Source organism: Gossypium hirsutum, chromosome A11, assembly GCF_007990345.1.
Source record: "Gossypium hirsutum isolate 1008001.06 chromosome A11, Gossypium_hirsutum_v2.1, whole genome shotgun sequence".
NCBI classification, from domain to species: domain Eukaryota; kingdom Viridiplantae; phylum Streptophyta; class Magnoliopsida; order Malvales; family Malvaceae; genus Gossypium; species Gossypium hirsutum.
The window spans coordinates 22,014,409-22,024,278 of NC_053434.1; positions in this window are offsets into that span (position 1 = coordinate 22,014,409).

Consider the following 9,870-nt stretch of genomic DNA (forward strand, 5'->3'; position numbering starts at 1 on the left):
AATTGTGAATACGACCTTACGAATATGGTTAACAAAGATTCAAAAATTTGAAATCACGGTTAAACCTTGGGAATAGATTAGGATACGAATGACATGTCATTAGGGGTTATGTGTTTTGGGTGTTGATCCGTACGTTATACCGGTGGCTGAGTTTTTCAGCATGTGTTGCAGATTTTCATCAGCTTGTGTGAGTAGCACCGTGTAGTTACGTCCTGACTGTCAGCTTGTGTAACCAGTATCGTGTAGTTTTGGCTATGAACATGAACATACCGAGCATTCGTGGATTGTGTTACAAACATTGAGAGATAAGCAATTGTTTGCTAAATTCAGTAAATGCGAGTTTTGGCTCCAGGAAGTTGGATTTTTATGACATATTTTTTCAACGAAAGGCATCCGAGTTTATCCGAGTAAGATTCCAACAATTTTTGACTGGAAACCACCAACTATTTCACATGAAATGGGGTTTGAAATCGAGATTGAAAAGTTAAAACCGTTCCAGTTAATTTAGCTTTTATTTAATTCAAAAAAATGTGAACTAGCTGATTTGCCTTAAAGCATGTCTTTTAAGCAGAAGCTTTTGAAACCAATTATTTTACGAAACCGAAAATCTTAGTTTTTAGAAAAATCGTGTTTTGTTGAGTTGCAATTTAAAAATCCATAAAAATAGTATAAAATCTCAAGTTAAACCAAACAGTCCAAAGTCCCAACATTACAATAACAAATACCCAAAGATAATATAAGATCAAAAGCTGTAATAAAGCAGTTCAGTAGTGGTGGTCACTATCGAGCCCTCCGCTGCCCCGATCCGCCTAAGTCTGGGGATTACTTGTACAGATTAAACAGAAAAAAGGGGTGAGTTTTCGCAAACTTAGCGTGTAATCCCCACAGAAAACATACATGCAGATACACATTAGGAAATAATCAATTTCAGTCTAGGGCCTGAGCCCATTACAGATTCAATTTGGGCCTTGGCCCATTCGGATACGGTTTCAAATATAATTTAAGGCCCTGACCCATCTCAGATACAATATGCAATAGTAGAAAATCAGAATCCTACCCACCAACCTCTACACACCATGTGGGGATTAAATCAACCTACCCATCCCTACACACCATGCTGTACCGAAATGCGGCACATAATCAGAATTTTATAGCAGAGCTGCCAGATAACAGGCTTAATAGCCTTTCAGACACTTCCTCCAGATAACAATAAGCCACCCGATGCAATGCAACATACAAAAGATGTCATGCTATTATGCAATTACAGTACATACATTCATAAATCATAATTCATGCTCGATACAGAAATAAGACAGATAAATCACTCATATAGGGGTCTAAGCAAGGCTTATCGACCCTTCAGTAGGTCCACATTCGACTTGGGCGACCTATGCAACCTTAGACAACTTTTCAAAAAAATAGGTTCACACGTCCGTGTGGCCCACACGGCCCAGATTGGCCTTGGCCGTGTGATTCATTTTTAATATAACCCATGCTAGCTAAATATTCATATATGTTTTCTCTATTTACTTATATTTTCATTCAAAGCTATCTATTTGAGCCATTGTCATTAAATTATTTATATCTTGAGCTAAAAAATTCCAAATTAACATCCACTTGATGTTTTTGAAACTAGACTCAAATACCTTTCTACCATAAAATTTTCAGTATTTATAGTTTATCAAATAAGTACAGTAAAATCTTCAAATTTATCCATATTCTGTTGTTTGACAGCTTCAACCTCTCCTTACTAAAAATTATTTATCTCTTAGTATGGAATTTGGATGATGTTTCCATTTGTTTCTTTTGAAAATAGACTCATTAAGGATTTAAACATATAAAATTAAGCCCCTAATTATATTTTTTTACAATTTTTGATGATTTTCCAAAGTCAGGATAGGGGAACCCGAAATCATTCTGACCTTGTCTCACAAAATTTATTATATCTCATAATTTAAAATTCCATTGCTTACATGTTTCCTCCATGAAAAACTAGACTCAATAAAATTTAATTTCATATTGTATTCAACCTCTAACTCAATTTCCACTTTTTAATGATTTTTCAAAGTTAGATTACTGCTGCTATCCAAAACTATTTTAGTGCAAAATGTTGATTTCCAAGTTTATAACACCCTTATTTCCTTTCTCTACAATTTTTCGCATCATTTTCTCTTATTTCTCTTATTTCTAAACAGCAAGCAATTTTGGCTTTTCGCCAAATCCCGTTTTCTGCTTTTCGGGTACACACCTGGTATCAATTCGCTGTGCGAAGTAACCTGAGCCTTCAAAAACCTATATTTGACCAATATATCCCTTAATTAATCACTTGATTCATCAATCAAACCAAATATCCCCAACATAAAACTCGAGAAACTAAACCAATAGCGATTCAAAAACTTACCATGATGAATTCGATAGCCAGTCATCTTCACGCATTGGAATATCCGCTTAAAACCTTTGAACAACACCTAAACGAGAGTAAAATGAACCCTTTGTTAATTTCCTAATCGAAATACGATAAGTAAGGGGAAAAATGCCACTTACCGAAATAGATGAAGTCGAAAGTTGCACCCAAAGAGATGACTCACAAAAAATACAGAAACGAAAAGAGTAGGGAAAAGAGAAGTGAATTTTGGCTATAGAGCAAGAGATGAACCAATCAAGAAAATGAAAAAATGGGGAAAAAGAAGAAACAAGATTTGGCCAAAAGGGAATAAAAAACAAAAGTAAACAAGAAGGGGGAAGAAACGTCAGAGAAACAAAAGTCTAACGTTAGAAAATTTGCTGGGAAAAAAGAAAATAAAAACTGATAAGAAGAAAATCTTATTTTGATAACTTCTCCCAAATTATCTTCTAAAAACACTCCCTATTAACCCACTAAAACACAACTACTTAGCAGTCCAATTTAATTTGAACTCCACCACGCCACACGTCTCAAACAAAAATTAATTCCCCTGCTTGCGCAGGTACTCAAACACTGGACCTCCTACACGCTAACACTCCGCTTACCCACCAGACCAGTAGGCCCATTTTGATATATTTTTATCAACAATCAAATAGAAGCCTACAGAACAAGAGTAAGGCCTAATTTATTCAAAATACCAAAATTTGCCCAAGCGATAGCTTGAACTTGGGACTTCCCAAACACTCCCAGAACACAGAACCACTAAAGCTGACAGATATTTGTGTCATATTTTCACAATAAAAAAAATAATAAATTTTGGGGCATTACATTCTCGATGATTGCTACACCGATGACTCCATTGCTGCAAAAAGATGTGAAGTTCGAGTGGTCCGAGAAATGACAACAAAGTTTTGAAAAGTTGAAAGCACTGTTAACTGAGGCACCAGTTTTAGTTCAACTTGAGTCAGGTAAAGAGTTTGTGATTTCTAGTGACGCATCATTAAATGGTTTGGGATGTGTTTTGATACAAGAGGGCAAAGTGATAGCTTGTGCTTCTAGACAATTGAAACCACATGAAAAGAAATATACGATGCACGACTTAGAGTTAGCTGTTATTGTGTTCGCATTGAAAATTTGGCGACATCATTTATTCAGTGAGAAGTGTCATATTGTTACTGACCACAAAAGCTCAAAGTATTTAATGTCTTAGAAATATTTAAATTTACGACAATGAAAATGGCTCGAGTTGTTGAAAGACTATGAGTTAGTGATTGATTATCATCTATGGAAAGCAAATGTAGTCGCAGATGCTCTGAGTAGAAAATCTTTATTCACTTTGCGGACGATGAACACACAGTTAAAATTATTTGATGATAAGCTAAACCGTTATTTATACAGCGAATTTGTGAGGCTTAGAAATGTGATAACGAATTACAAGCTAAAAAAGTACAGTGCGAGTTGATTACTAATTCAAAGTATCAAAACAAATCAGATCCGATGATTGTTTATTGTTCCGAGGTAGAATTTGTGTGCCGAGAAACTCTGAGTTTATTTAGAAAATTCTACATGAAGCATACAGTGGTTGTTTATCTGTTCACCCAGGGAGTACTAAGATGTACAATGATTTGAAATAGTTGTACTAGTGGTTGGGCATGAAACGAGACATTTCAGAATTTGTGTCTAGATGCTTGGTTTTTCAACAAGTCAAAGTCGAACATCAAGTGCCTTCGAGATTACTACAGCCAGCGATGATATTAGAGTGGAAATGGGATAGAGTTACGATGGATTTAATATTGGGATTACCCCTGTCTCCGAAAAAAAAAGATGCTATCTGGGTTGTTGTTGATCATTTGACGAAATCAACACATTTCATTTTGGTACGTACAGACTTTTCACTTGATAGATTAGTTGAATTGTATGTCTCTGAGATTTTCAGATTGCATGGGGTGCCAGTTTCTATTATTTCAGATAGAGATCCGAGGTTTACGTCGCGATTTTGGAAAAAATTGCAAGAAGCTTTGGGTACACGGTTGCACTTTAGTATTGCTTTTCATCCTTAAAAAGATGGTCAATTTGAGAGAGTTATATAGATTCTCGAAGATATGCTTTGTTACTGTATTTTAGAATTTGATGGCACCGTATGAAGCATTGTATGGTCACAAATGCCAAACCCCATTTTACTGGACCGAGCTTAGTGAGAAAAAGATTCACAGGGTTGATTTGGTTAGAGAGACAAAAGAGAAAGTAAAAGTAATTCGTGATAGTTTGAAAGCTGCTTTAGATTGACAGAAATCGTATGCAGATTTGAAATGTTAGGATATCGAATTTCAAAATGGTGACAGAGTGTTTCTAAAAGAATCACCATGGAAAAAGGTTCTTCAATTTGGTCACAAAGGCAAATTGAGTCCACGATTTATTAGGCCGTATGAGATTATCGAAAGAATAGGGCTAGTGGCATATCTGCTAACTTTACCATCAGAAATAGAAAAGATTCATAATATATTTCATGTGCCAATGTTATGACGATATATATCATATCTTTCACACGTAATTTCTCTGATAGAGATTGAAATTCAGCCTGATATGACATATAACGAAGAACCGATCAGAATTTTAGCTCGAGAAGTTAAAGAGTTAAGAAACAATAGCATAGCTTTATTGAAAGTTCTATGGAAACGGCACAGTGTCGAAGGAGCTACGTAACCTGAGGAACCTATGAGAAAATAGTACCCTAACCTATTTTTTGGTAAGATTTTCGATGACGAAAATTCCTAAGTGAGGAAAGTTGTAACAACCTGTTTTTAGTCAAATCAGAATAGTGATTTTAGGACCACAAATCCAAGGTCAAAATAATTATTTTATTATTATTTTAATGTCTACAACATGATACTATGATTGTGTAAAAAATTTGTTATGTAATTTTATCGTTTGAGTGCTTCATTTGATAAAAAGGACTAAATCGCATAAAATATAAAAGTTACATTCTAATAGATAAAGGTGTCTAATAGCTATAGAACCTTAAATTAGAGGTCTTTATGTGGTAAATAGCCCATTAATGAGCTATTGGATGATAGTGGCTTGGTATTTTGTGTAATTAATAAGTGTTTTAAAGGTTAATTTTGTAAATGGGTAATTAATATTATATTCATAAAACAAAATAAACTTTTATTTTATGTTCATCTTCTTCTTAAAACACTAAGAAAACCATTTATACATGGAGAAAGAAGGCTGGGGTTTGACCATTTTCTTTTCTTTCAAATAGGTATGATTTTTGTCCTGTTTTTAATGATTTCAATATTTTTGAGATCGTTGTAACTTAATCTAGCTAGATCAGGGACTAATTTGCAAAAATTTTAAAGGTTTAGGTTTTTACCATTGATGAATATATGTGTATTTTGATGTTTGACGATAGAAAATGAATGGTTTTTGTTAGATTAACAACATTTCTAAGTGATTTTTGATAAAATATCCAATTAGGGATTTATTTGTGAAATATGAAAATTTTGTGGTAGAAATGTGAAATAAATGAAAAAATAGGCTAATATGTTAATATGGGAAATTCGGATAGCATGAGTAGGGACTTAATTTCATGAATTTGTATTTTTATGAGTTAGGTACTAAATTGTAAAGATGTTAAACTATTAGGGGAAAAGTGTAATTTTTCCATAATATGATTTTTGGGCTAAATTGAATAGAATGATAATTGAATAAGTTAAATTTGATATTATATAGATCAAGAAAAATGAAGTTCGGATCTAGATCGTGGGAAAAACAAAGTATTGGACTAATTGATCCATTTTTTCATTTTTTTTGAATCGAGGTAAGTTCGTATGTTAATAAGCATTAATAAAATTGTGTTTTAAATGCTTTATTATTGAATTAATTGTGAATATGACCTTCCGGATATGTTCGACGAAGATTCGACAATTTGAAATCCCGGTTGAACCTTAGGAATAGATTAGGATACGAATAACATGTCATTAGGGGTTATGTGTTTTGGGTGCTGGTCCGTACGTTCTACTGGTGGCTGAGTTTTCTGGCATGTGTTACGGATTCTCGTCAGCTTGTGTGAGTAGCACCGTGTAGTTACGTCTTGACCGTTAGCTTGTGTGAGCAGACCCGTTGATAGCTCGAGAGTGAGCATTATATGAGTTAAGAGATTGAGATAGCTTCGGCTATGTATTGGCACTTAGGGTGCAAGATTCCCGAGTATCTGATGTTTTTCAAATGGTTCAAAGGGTATATCGATGAATTAGAAGAGTATGAAATTTATATGAGCTAGTACAGGTATGTTCGTGAACTATACAATCGTTGAATCAAAGAAATTGATGGAATTCATGTTTAACCTTTGGATTGAATAAGTGTTAAGTTTTGGATTTAAATTGAATTACATTATGAGATGTTTATGTATAATTGTTTATGAAATAAGTCCGGTAATACTCCATAAACCTATTCCGGCGATGAATACAGGTTTGAGGTGTTACATAATTCTTACGTTCGACACCATTATATGCTGAAATCAGACCATTGGCCAATCCTTGTTTCGGCTAGTATGGCTAAACGAGAAAAGGGTAAAAGGCTGTTTCGTTTCTTAGCAAGCTGGCAAAATCATCTGGAGTTTCATGAAGTTGTTACAAAATATTGGAGATCTGCTGTTAGTATTATTGAGAATTTGGATACATCAACTCAGCAGATCAAAGACTAGAATAAGAAAGTTTTTGGGAATATTTTTTCACGAAAAAGGAGGGCACTAAGAAAGTTGGAGTGGGTTCAGAAAAGGTTAGAATGATGTTGTTCTGAATGTTTAAAACAAAGAAAAATGGAAATTAGCTGATAAATTGAGCAAATTTTACATCAAGAAGAGCTTTTATGGTTCCAAAAGTCACGATGTGAATGGCTTTGGAATGGTGATCGAAACACAAAATATTTTCATAGACGTACAATGAAATGGAGGAAGCATAATATAATTGAGGCTTTGAAAATTGATGGGTCAGAGTGGTACTTTGATAGTGAGCAGTTAAGGAAGCATGTCGTTGAATATTTCTCCAAAATCACCTGCTTGGAGATTACCCAATTCAAAGGTGCTTTTCTAGGATTGAAGGGGAATTGCTTGAAATGCTTTCTTGCAAGGAGAGTATGGAAGAATTCAAACATTCTATGTTTAGTATTGCCCCTATAAAATAATCGAGAATTGATAGTTTTCATATAAAATTTTATCCAGATAATTGGGATATTGTAGGCGGAAGTGTCTTTGAAATGGTTAAAAAAGTTTTTAGTGGAGGGGTTTTGGAGCTAAACTTAAATAAAACTCTTCTGGTTTTATCCCCAAAAGTATTGATGCTGAAACCATTAATCAATTCCTCCTGATTAGTTTTTGTACCATGTTATATAAAGTCATCACTAAATTTATTGTTATTCACCTTTGTCGAGTAATACAAATTTTGGTGAAGTAAAATCAGTGAGTTTTATTGCATCACGAAGCATATTAGATAACATAGTAGTGGCACAAGAACCTATTCATACAATAAAAAATAAAAAGAATAACAAGGGTTGGATGGCTGTAAAGGTCGATATGGAGAAAGATTTTGATTGGGTTAGATCAGATTTTTTATGAGAAACTTTGTTTGATGCGAGACTTCCAAAAACTTTGGTTTGGATTATAATGAATAGAGTTTCTTCATCATCCATGCAATTACTTTGCAATGGGTCGCTTACAGAGACATTTAATCCATTTAGGGTGTTCGTCAAAGTGATCATTTGTGTCCGTATTTTTTTTTTAGGTATAGAATGTTTAGGATAGTTGATTGATGTGGTAGTCAAACAACATTGTTAGGAACCACTCATGCTTTCTTGTAGAGGTCCAAAAGTTTCTCATTTATTTTTCACGGATGATCTAATACTTTTTTGTAGGGCAGATATGAAAGGTGATGACTGTTTGAAGTATGTGTTGGATACTTTCTGTCATTTCTCTAGGCATCAAATTAACTAGCAAAAGACTCAGGTTTATTTCTTGAATAATGGTAATATGGAGGAACAATCAAGGCTTTGTACCAACTTGGTTTCTCTAAAGTTAGTGATCTGGGAAAATACTTAGGAATGCATTTATTATATGGTCGAGTTGGAGTTGATTCATTTCAGTTCACAGTAGATAAAGTTTGAAATCGCCTTGGTGGATGGGATGTGCGCAAATTATCCTTAGTAGTTAGACTCGCATTGGTTAAATCATTCCTAATGGCTAAACCGTATTTTTTATGGAAACGACTTGTATTCCTATTTCTATTTGCCAAGAGATTGAGAAACTGGCTCGAAATTTTTTATATGGGTTTTCAGGTTCAAAAAAAAAGATATCGCTTGTTAATTGGGAGGATTCCTATAGGCCTGTCGTGAATGGGAGTCTTGGGATAAGGCACCTAGTTAATGAGAATAAACTTTTTCTATTGAAACTCGGGTACTACATGATTGTTAATCCTGATACTTTTGGGGTATGGATTTTACGGAATAAATACAGAATACATGGGTTGATTCTAGATAGTATTACTCGTGCTAACCATTCCTATCTTTGGCGCTCTTTATCTAAGGTATGGGATAAGGTCAATCAGGGGTCAATTTGGGTGGTAAATGATAGACGTTTGATTAATTTTTGGTTGGGACCTTTGAAATATCATTTTAGTGGTCATGGAATTCTTGATGAAGCAACTTGAGTTTGTGATGCGACCTTATCGGATGGTATATAGAATATAGTGTGGTTATCAATGGTGCTTCCACGATGAGTGATTGAACAAATTAAGGCCTGCAAAGCACCAATGAGTGAAGTAGGGGCTGATATTCTTAGTTGGCGATGGATGACAATAGGGAATTTTTCCATGGCAAAGTCTTACAAGCATCTATTCTCTACATATATTTTGAAACATAATGAGGAACACACGTTACTTTAGAAGGTTCGTACGCCTAAACGGGTTCAAATGTTCCTATGGTTGTTTTTCTATGATAAGCTTTTGTCAAATGAAGAGCGGGCGAGACGTGGAATTGCACAATCACATGTTTGTGAACTATGCGATGGTGTTGTGGCGTTATCAATGCATGCTATTAGAGATTGCCCTTTTGCTTTTGAGGTGTGGAAATCAGTTGTACCAACAAGGGCCTAAGACATTCTTTTCGATTGACAAGAGGGGTAGATTTTATGGAATATTAAGAATGAAGGTAATTTTTCGTCTTCTAATGGAAAGTAGTCTTCTTTCTTTTCTATTATCTGTTGGTTTATATGGAAGAATGAAATAGTTTTATTTTCTGTCACTGTAGCAAAAATAGTGTTGAACTTATCAGTTTCGCAAAAATATGGACAAAATCTTTGGGGACTAAAGAATTTGCTAAACAATGGGTTTCTATACCTATGACAATGAGAAGTTGCCAATTACCCGAGATAGGATGGGTTAAAGTTAATGTTGATGGTTCGGTGGCAAGCCATA